Here is a 10,791-nt window from a genome sequence, read left to right as displayed (position 1 = left end):
AAAAAGGGGAAATAATGCTTTTGTTTCTGGCTCATGTTGGTGGTGATTCCTTGAAGAGACATCCACTAACTCATCTTATTTAGAATCATACAGTTGCTTTGAATGTTTCCATTTCTACCCAAATGAGAAAAAATTTATTGTGCAGCCTTCCATTTCTTTGAATTGCTTTCTGGTAGTTCATATTTCTGCTTAATGTGGCTAGATTTGGTTTCTATTGCTTCCAAACTTGGTCGACAAGCTCATAGTGTTATCATGAAGCTAAAGTAAAATCAGCCTCAGATCAGAAGGCTATTGTTATTGTATTCATATATTGTACCTTTTGCTCTTTGGTGTATTTTAAGTTTCATAGTTAGAGATTATGACAGGCAGTCTGTCTTTATGTCTCAGCCAACTAGATACAGCTCATGCCTTCAGGGTTTGGAAATTTTTGGCCAGGAAGAAAGCACCCTCTCTCTTGTTAATTAATCTTCAATAGCAGACAGACTCTAAATTCTTTATGGAAAGGAGAAATATAAGAAAGACAATATATGCAAGGTCTTGAATACTTCCAAGAGTAACCAGCAAACCAGATTAGGCCAGAGAGGTGCCTTAAGGAGGGACTCTGCTTTCTCATGACAGAGTGTGTCAAATCAGGGGCATGAAGCCCTGATGGAGAATTTGAGAGTTACAGATTTTTGTTGTGTTTCCCAGGTGCTTCATGTTTGTGCTTCTCATGTCCAAAGGTGACTATTTCTGTATGGCTTCCCGATTTCCCTGTTGCTTCTTCTCTCAGAGAATGCATCATTACTGCCCAGAGTAACCCTTCCAAAATGGTACTGTGACCTGTGAGAGATACACTGTACAAACCTTGATCATCCTGAAGAAGAATCTTTTTATAAAAATACACACAAGAGATCAGTTTTCAAACTTTAATATGCATCAGAATCAGTTCAGAGGTTCGGTAAAATGTAGACTTTTGAATCTCATTCCTTAGACTTTGATTCTTTTGTTCTAGGATGCAGGAATCTGCATTTCTAACAAGGCTGCTAACTGGGACTCATGTTTTGAGAACCATTAGTCTAGGGTAACAATTTGAAAAATAAATTAACATGCTTATCACATTCATTTTGGGTACATGACTTTGAGGCAGGGGAGAGGATTACATTAGTATTGTAACTGCAGGGATGCAAAGAGAAAGAAATGAATAATAATCAGCTATTGCTGGAACAGAATTTTCAAGCATGGAGAAAGGTAACAGCTTTGAAAGTAAGACTAGATTGGCAGAGAACAGACTTTTTACTCCTTAGTCTCCTTTGAAATGAAGAGACAAGACTGGTGATCTAATTAGGAAGTTTTTATTTTGTTTTATTTTGATCAAAGAGATTTAGATGGAAGGTGTTGGTAAAACATGAGGGTAAAAAATAGGAAAAGCTGATCTTTTCTCTTTGGTGGACTGAGAATGTGAAAAGCAGCTATGACATATATGTCTTTCTCCTGGCTGAAGGCTTAGTGGGGAGGTCATAGACATAGGGATCCCTGCCCTACTGCCCTTTGCAGTCTTGAAAGAGATAATCTTGGCAGTTTGCACAGTCATATCAAAGTTATCTTGGTGGCTCAACAAGGGTAACTGAGAGAGGATTTGAGTTAGCTGACTTGAGTGTCATCCCATGTGGTGTGAGAAGAATCCAGGAGTTCCGTTGTACCCTCTGATGGTGGGCTTGTCTGAAGAGTCCTTCCATGTGGACTGGATACCTGGATCAGAGGGGACCTGGAGATCCTAAACTGCCCTAGGGAAGACCTCATGAAGAGTGGGGACCAGTTCAGCACCAGAGGTGACTGGTGCTCCCTGAAGCATTGTTCAGCCAAGAGAACACCTGTAGTCTTTAGCAACAACAAGTGCCCACAGAATGATCATAAGTTGGATGGACCATTCTTACCTGGTCAGCAGTCCAGGAAGTAACCAGACCAACTGCTCTTCATAGAAACCAACAAGAACTCAAAAAACAACTTCAATGTTCTCTGCCAATGTCATCAGGCCATAAGCACTTTCCCCTTGCACATACTTCTGTGTTTTCTTGAATAGGTGTGAGAGGACTCAGAACTTTGAATTATGGAGTTTTCCTTCGGTATCTTAAGCAAAGACTGAGTTAAATTATTGGCTTTAACTGAGGTTACCAGATGAGATTATTTTCTCCATCCCACCACCCTCAATACTACACAGCTACAGAGAAATAAAATAAAATAAAAAGGTTTTACTGTACAGCTGAGAGTGGACTTGTTATCCCGTGTACTGGGAAAGTCTAAGAGTATCAGGCATTGTTACACCTAGGGATTCAAAGAATGTCTTCAGGATTCTCTCTTTCATCTCTCAGGTCTATGTTATTCCAATTTGACTTTGCTTTTAGGCAGGAATTTAACAAGTAGTGGCAAAAAAAAAAAGTCACCAGCAGCTCATAGTGTTTGCTGATGTGCTAGCATCATGATTAGCTCTCTACAAGGACTCCCGCCCTGCTGGGTTGCCTGCCTTCCTGTATGGTGTGGGGAGTGAGCCTGTGAACTGACCTCACTTGCTGGGGAAGGAGCCTTTTCAGGAGGAAAAAAGAGTGGGCTGACAAATGTAACATATGTTGACAACAATGTAATTGCAGCTTGTAGGTCCTGCTGTGATCTTGATTCTCCCCAGTGCCTAGGAAGAAAACAAGATACATACAACTGTAAAGAAATGCCCTAGTTTCATTTGCATATGTGCTGCTGGAATTTGAATCTTCCAGAGGCTTGCTGAGGAAATTTGAGGAACTGGATTCCCCACACATGGGAGATTCTGTAACTCTGAGTGCAAAGGAAAGGTCTCCTGGGAAAGGATGTCATTAGTTTAATTTGAGTGTCTGCTGGGCCCTCTACTCTCTGCTTGGTTAATTAATTTATCCTTTAAGACTTTCCTCAGGCTGCACCTCCTCTAGGAAGGCCTCCCAGTGCTAGATTAAGTGCCTTTCAGTGACTCACATAATAGCCCTATAAATGTGATCCCATCATTAATTGCCTAAACTGGAACACATTTGAGATTGAAATTATTAGCTCTAATTTTAAAATTATGCTATGTGGCAAAGCAGGTAAAGCCACCACCTGTGACACTGGCGTCCCATATGGGCATTGGTTTGTGTACTGGATGGCTGCTCCACTTCTGATCCAGTTCCCTGTTAATGGCCTGGGAAAAAGCAGCAGAAGGTGGCCCAAGTGTTTGGGCCCCTGCCACCTACATGGGAGACCTGTCTGGCCTAGCACTGGCCATTTTGGCCATCTGGGGAGTGAACCAGTGGATGTAAGATCGATCTCTCTCTCTCTAACTCTTGAAATAAATGTATAAATCTTTAAAAAAATTATGCTAGGATAATAGATATAAACTGAAATTGTCTCAGGCATTGGGATGCGCCACTCTGGCAATCATTGACTTGTTTGTCTTCCCAATGAGTCAGTGAGCTACTTGATAATAATTATCTTTTATCCCAAATGCTCCGCACAGTGCTATTAAATGCTTAATGTTGAACAAAGAAGCTCTTCCTTATCCTCAAGGGCTGGCAATCTGACTTAGTCTCCCTAGATCTAGAGTGTTAATGCATGCTTCGGGTGCATTTGATCATTACCCTTTCTTGCTTATTCTTGGGGTTTAGCACATACATATTTTCTAAAGGATTTCCTTTTGTATCTCTCCAATGCAAGTGAGACTAATTGCATGATTCAACTTAGGGAGAGCTGAACACCAGCAAAGGGAAATCATCTTGCTGCTACTCATGTTTAGATCCAGTAACCAACTACTTACTTTCACTGTATTTGAAAATTTTATTCCATATATATATATCACGCTATAAACCACCCGTCTAAACATAGTAATAGCGTAATTTATTTTGCTTTTTTATGGCAGGATTGTGTATAAATGCATTTCAAGATATAATCTTCTAAACTTGCAGATATTTATAATCATTTAGAAATGATAAAAAAGTTGTCAAATACTTGTAATTATATAAATTGTCACTCAAATTACAGGAAGCTTAGAAAAGCTTTATTGCTATTTAGTTTTGTTTGAATGCTCCTGAGTGTGCTATTGAGAGCTTTGATAAATCAAGAAGGCTGAAACATGAAAATGGTCATAGTGTTTAAGTTATGTTACACTTACATCCATTTAATTAACTATTTTCACAAACATGGTGTTCTTTTGTAAGAAACATTAAAAAAATCATTCATTTCTGTGTTTTCCTCCTCAAAAACCAAAAAAAATTATCCCCACATGCTTTTGTATTTCTCATTCTTTGGTTTTCTCCCAATGCATGTATATAATTATATGTTCATGTTGTCATGGTGATTCAGGGCTAGAATTGTGAGACTGTTGTAATCACTTGCCTGAGTCTGAAACCTGCTCTCTAACCTAGCTAAATCAGCAATATAATGGTAGATGGTCAGCATATTCTTTGCTGTGAATTAATCTGTTGTAAGATATTCTTGAAAATGTTTCTTTAACTACCAAAATTTATCCAATATATAGCATCAGTAGGTATTATAGAATTTGAAAATGTATTTCTTCATCTTCTTACATTTAAATTTCCTTGTGGTCTTAATTTTTTTAGTCATATTAAGTCAGATTGCATGTTTCTTTCAAACTGAACATTTTCTTCCCTCCTAAACATTTAGTTTCTTCTAAAGGGGGGTACATATAAAAGTGGTCTTCAAAAAGCTCTTGGAAAATGTGAATTATGAAAAACTATGCATGAATTTCAATTTTTCCTTATATCAAAATAAATTTGTTTTAATTCCACAATCCAAGAATTTTTTTGAAGTACCCTTGTATGTATTTTCCATTTTTTAAAGGATTTTATTTATTTGAGTGGCACAGTTACAGAGAGAGGGAGAGAATGAGAGAAAATCTTTCATCTGCTGGTTCACTCTCCAAATGTCAGCAATGGCCAATCTGAAGCCAGGACTCAGGAGCTTCTTCTGGGTCTCCCACAAGGGTGCAGGGGCCCAAGCACTTGGGCCTTCTACTGCTTTCCCAGTCCATAAGCAGTCCCCTAAACAATATTCACAGTACTGGTGCATATATTTTACATTTATAAGAGTAATACATGGCCCCTTTAGTATTAAAAATATATTAATGTATTAAAGTTTTCTCTACTTTCTTACTCCCCTAGACTTAGTACCACAGGATAAACACTATTAATTACTATGAATATTGTTTTAGCTACTTTGTTTTTACTATAAACTGTATCATACCTTACACAGTTTGTAGTCTGAATTTTTTCTCAATATTTCACTGATGTCTTTTAATGTCAGTGTATACTGATCTGCCTTATCCTTTTTTAACATCTGCACAGTATTATTTTATACAGATGCCGTCCCTAATCCCCTACTGCCTGACCTTTACATTGTTATCTGTTTTTCCAATGGCAACTTATAATTCCATAAATCAGTAGTGGGCACTTGTCTTTTTGGACATTTATGTGTGTTTCTGAGGGAAAAATTCTTAGTCATCTTTACCTCCAAGCTTGATCCTACCAATCTGCTGGAATGTGCTCGTAGAGGATTGAGTGGTCATCTCCCAATGCTTCCCCTGAACTTTCATTGGAATTAGGGCTCTGGAGATACAATTAAGTTAAAAATATCAAGCTGGGATCATCCTGGATTAGACTGAAACTTAAATCCAACACTGAGTTCTTATAAGAGAAAAAATAGGGAGATTTGACATGCAGAAATATATAGAGAGGAGGCCAGTGCTGCGGCTCAATAGGCTAATCCTCCACCTGTGGTGCCGGCACACCAGGTTCTAGTCCCGGTTGGGGCACCGGATTCTGTCCCGGTTGCCCCTCTTCCAGGCCAGCTGTCTGCTGTGGCCCGGGAGTGCAGAGGAGGATGGCCCAGGTCCTTGGACCTTGCACCCCCCGCATGGGAGACCAAGAGGAAACACCTGGCTCCCGGCTGCGGGTCAGCGTGGTGCGCCGGCCACAGCGGCCATTGGGGAGTGAACCAACAGCAAAAGGAAGACCTTTCTCTCTGTCTCTCTCTTTCACTGTCTACTCTGCCTGTCAAAAAAAAAAAAAAAAAAAAAATAGAGAGAAGGGCAGATGCAGAGATGGCTGTGATGTGCCTACAAGTCAGGGAATGCTGAGTATTGCAGGCAGTCTCCTGAAGTTAGGTAAGAGATATGTAATAGATTATCCCTGAGATTCTCCAGAAGGAACCAATCCTGATGACCCTGCACTCCTGGTTTCCAGAAATGTGAGAAAACATTTCTGCTATTTCAGGCTACCAAGTTTATGGTAACCTGGGAAACTAAAAGTGTCCCTATTATTTTCTTCAAATCCTTCAATGATTCCACTTGCTTTTGGAAAAAATGGCCACTCTTCCTTGCCAAATCTTAAAGCAATGTGTCTGCCTCTTTCTCCAGCCTGTTTTTGGCCCCCGCCCCCTGTACTGTCTACTCTAACTTCCCTAAGCTACTTGAGGAACCTTACCAATGAGAAGGTTATTCACATTTTTTCAAATCCTATCCCTTATAACCCACCCCCATCTAGCTGCAAGTCCTCCATGAATCCTACCCTCGAAGTAGTCTTTCTGTAAACTGAATTTGGATCTTTTTTGAAACACTTGTTCCTTTCTATTACCTGTGAAAAAGTATGTGTACCCAGCCTTCTCACTAGGTTGTGATGTCCTCCGGTATTTAGTCTGTGTCTTATTCATCTCTCTGTCCTCCATGGAGTCTGATTTAATGTTTGGAATACTAAATACTGAAGAATACATCATTGTTTTTGTTGAATATATGCCTAAGTGAATGATTATAGTCCATCCAAGTAGTATCAATATCTGTGAAACTATGTCTCATTAATAACCACAGTGGCATTTAAACTTCTTTCACATGTTGTAAAAATATTACTTAAAATTATAAACTATACTATAATTTATAAAACTACAAAAATATATAATTTGGTGAACAATTAAAAAGCAAGCATTCATGTAAATGGTAACTGACATCAAGAAATAGAAGACAATTCTAATTCTAGAAGCTCTGTGAGTTGGCTGCTAACAATACATCCTTTTTTATTTCAGAAGTAACTACTAACTTGACTTTTGGGAAAATTGTGTAATTTCATTTGAATTTTTTTAGTTATATCTATTTCTTAACTTTTCTTGTTATTGAACTTTGTATAAATGAATTTAATCTGTATTCTTTTATTACTTTTGCTCAATATTTATGAGATTTAACAGTGTGGATATATGCAGATGCTTAGTAGTCTATCATGTGACTACCATATTGTTGTTACCATATCATACTATATTATTTTTCTATTCTGTCAGTGAAAATCAGGGCTATTTATAGCTGAGGCCACAATGAATATGCTGGGCATATGCCCTAATGTACATATGCAAAATTTTCTTCAATCTTAAAGTAAAAATACTGATAATATAATCAACCTCAGTTTATAAAGGTAATCTTCATTCATTGTTTTACTAGTTTACAAGCCAATATGGTGAGTGGGAAGTGAAATTTGTGGTTTAAATTTTATATTTCTAATGAGATTGAGTACTTTTTGTTTCTTTCTTAAGATTTATTTATTTATTTGAAAGGTAGAATGAAAGAGAGAGGGGGAGAGGGAGGGAGGAGAGATAGCCAGTGAGTTAGCAAGATATCTTCTATCTGCTGGTTCATTTCCCAAATGAATGCAACAGCTACATCTTCCATGTTTTAGCAGGAAGTGCATTAGCAGAGGGTTGGAAGTAGAGCAGCTTAGACTCAAACCAGCACTCATATGGGATGCCAGTGTTGTAGGCAGTGGCTTAATCCATTGTGCTACATTGCTGGTCCTGAGATTGAATACTTTTTCATGTATTTATTGAAATTTTGGAAATTCTCTTTTGTAAATTGAGCAATTTTTCCCATTTTTCTTTTTCTGTCTAATTGATTTATAGGATTTATATGTGTATTGTATATGATTTGTTAGTCAAATGTGTTATTCTTTGATATTTTCTTTTTAAAAAAGTTTAAAACATCTTTAAATTATGTTTTTGATTTTCTCATTTTAGAGATTCAAAAAATTTTTTAAATAGGAGTTTATTTATTTTTTTATTTTTAATATTTTTTTTTACAGGCAGAGTGGACAGTGAGAGAGAGAGACAGAGAGAAAGGTCTTCCTTTTGCCGTTGGTTCACCCTCCAATGGCAGCTGCGGCCGGTGCACTGTGGCCGGCGTACCACGCTGATCCGATGGCAGGAGCCAGGTACTTCTCCTGGTCTCCCATGGGGTGCAGGGCCCAAGCACTTGGGCCATCCTCCACTGCACTCCCGGGCCACAGCAGAGAGCTGGCCTGGAAGAGGGGGCAACTGGGACAGAATCCAGCGCCCCGACCGGGACTAGAACCCGGTGTGCCGACGCCGCTAGGCGGAGGATTAGCCTAGTGAGCCGCGGCGCCGGCCAAGATTCAAAATTTAAACAAAACTTTTTAAAAAAAATCTAAGAAAAAACTCAAACTATAGTACTATAAAAATGGGAATTAAGAATTTAACAGGTCTTCTCCCCAAAAAGGATCAATACATCGGACCAAAATGTCCAAATTAATTAGAAAGTCATCAGAGGCATAACAAAAAACTGAGAATTTTATTCAAGAAAAACTACTGACCTTTATGTAAGAATAATCAGAGTTTTTGGCATTTTAGCCTAATCCTGCTCTCATTCCCACCCTTCTCCTCGAGTCCATTATCACCGAGTTCTATCAGAGTGAGAATTACTGAGAGAACCAATAGCTTTGTCTCTTGAGGAGGCTGACTTGATTTGTGCAATATGCACAGAAAGCTGGCAGTATTAGACATTGTCAAAAACAGTGACAATCTCAGTGAAAAATGAACAGATGAACCAATATTTAGGTAACCTGAAATTTTAATTCTAGATTGGGGAAGCAACATATTGTCAGAATATCCACAGATATTACGGAGATATTAAGAGAATGTGATAGCTATGGTAGGCACTGATAAAGTTTCCTGTATTCCTGATGGGGTGGATGTCTGTGAAAATTATACAGGTCTGAGCACATACTCAGGAGAAATTAGAGATGACCTTTATTATCCATATGTCTCCAGCTTAATGCAATGTGCTATGCATGAACAGAGGAGAAATGAGACAGTCCAGGAGAAAATAAGAGTTGGGAACAACTTGTAAACTGTGTGAACTTTAATGCATCCCCCTAGCTCATATACACATCGACTGGCAAACTGTGGAAACCTTACTGGCTCGTGGTGTTTGATTACAACTTCTGACCAATCACTGCCTGAACATTCAGTTGTGTTTACACAGGAAAACTTCCTTCTAGGAATCCAGGATTAAAAACAAAAATAAGATCTCTCTGTCTGTCTCCATAATGGCTGCCTACAAGCTGGTTCTGATCTGGCACTTCAAGTGTGCCTGGCACTAGGAGAACAGCTTCAGTGGCTGGTCTGACACCAACCAGAGCTCAGCAGACCACTAGGAGGCAAAGCACGAGTCAGATGCTAGGAGATGCTGGCTGTGAATTTGACATCTGCTTTACCTTGGTGTAGAAAAGAGCCATAGGACGCTTGGGCTGTGCTAGATGCCATTGACTGGATGTGGCTGCTGATTGTGAGGAATTTGTGTTTCAATGAGTGGTACTATGGGGGTCTGGCCTCAATAAAGCAGAAACTTATGCCAAGCATGGTAAGGCCCAGGTGAAAATCTGGAGGTGTTCCTACAATGTCCCTACCCCTCCCCTGGTGCCTGACCATCCCTTCTACAGCAATATCAGTAAGGATTGCAGATATGCACGATTTTATTGAAGATCAACTGCTCTCTTGTGAGACTCTGAAGGATACTAACAGCGACACCCCTACACTTTCAGAATGAATAAATCATACCCCAAATCAAGGAGGGCAAATGGCTATTCATTACAGCCCAGGGCAGTAGCCTTCAGGGCATTGTCAAGCATCTGGAGGTTCTCTCTGAAGAGGCCATCATGGATCTGAACCTGCCAACTGGTATTCCCATTGTCTATGCATTGGATGAAAATTTGAAACCCATAAAGCCCACAAAGTTCCAGGTGAATGCATAAAGCTATGGAAGCTGTGACTGCCTAGGGCAAGGCCAAGAAGTGAAGGTACATGGACATAATACTGTCTCCAGCACCAACCTCCCTTCCTGCTCATTTCTCTACACCTGTTCCCTGCACAGGAAACACCGACCACATCTGTAGGCATCTCAGGTTGTAGCTGTAGGAAAGGACTGGTGCTCCTGCTTTCCTTTCAGCCATTTTTGTTTCCTGCACCACTGCCTTCACAGACTCTAGTCAGGACAGCAGTCCTGGGGCACTCAGCCTAAGCCAAAGGAAGGCTTTGTCTCACCCAACAGAGTTGGCAGTCAAAATGCACGTGTCTGCTAGTGCTCTGGTTATTAAGGGTCTGCTGGAGTAGGGAGAGGGAGGAGCCATGCTGATAGCTGAACAATGAGGAGAGGTAGAAGAGCCTGCACTTCAGCAGTCATGTCACTACCCAGGGGTGAGGATAGTGGGCTCTACTCATTCCAATGGAAGATGAATGTAACCTGCATGGTTATTTAAAAAGCAACCACTACTTCTTCCCTGACCTTAAAGGAACAGGTTCCAGAAGGTTGGGGTCAAACCCAGATTAAGTTTATGTGATGTATTTGCTTTTACAAAATGTATGTGTGTGTGTGTGTGTGTGTGCTTAAAACTGATACTAAACAAAAGCCTTTCTGGGGTTCCTAGATGTGGTTCAGATACTTTCTCATGTGGCCACCAGAAAATA

General features: G+C 39.7%; 1 pseudogene; it reads left to right on the top strand.

Annotated features, from left to right (window-relative positions):
* Positions 1-716: 716 nt before the first annotated feature.
* LOC138849330 (phosphoglycerate mutase 1 pseudogene) lies at positions 717-10,122 on the top strand (annotated as a pseudogene).
* The last annotated feature ends 669 nt before the right edge of the window (positions 10,123-10,791 follow it).

This window comes from Oryctolagus cuniculus, chromosome 4 (assembly GCF_964237555.1).
Source record: "Oryctolagus cuniculus chromosome 4, mOryCun1.1, whole genome shotgun sequence".
Taxonomy (NCBI): domain Eukaryota; kingdom Metazoa; phylum Chordata; class Mammalia; order Lagomorpha; family Leporidae; genus Oryctolagus; species Oryctolagus cuniculus.
Note: the sequence above shows the minus strand (reverse complement) of the source record. Positions and strands in the feature narration are given on the sequence as shown.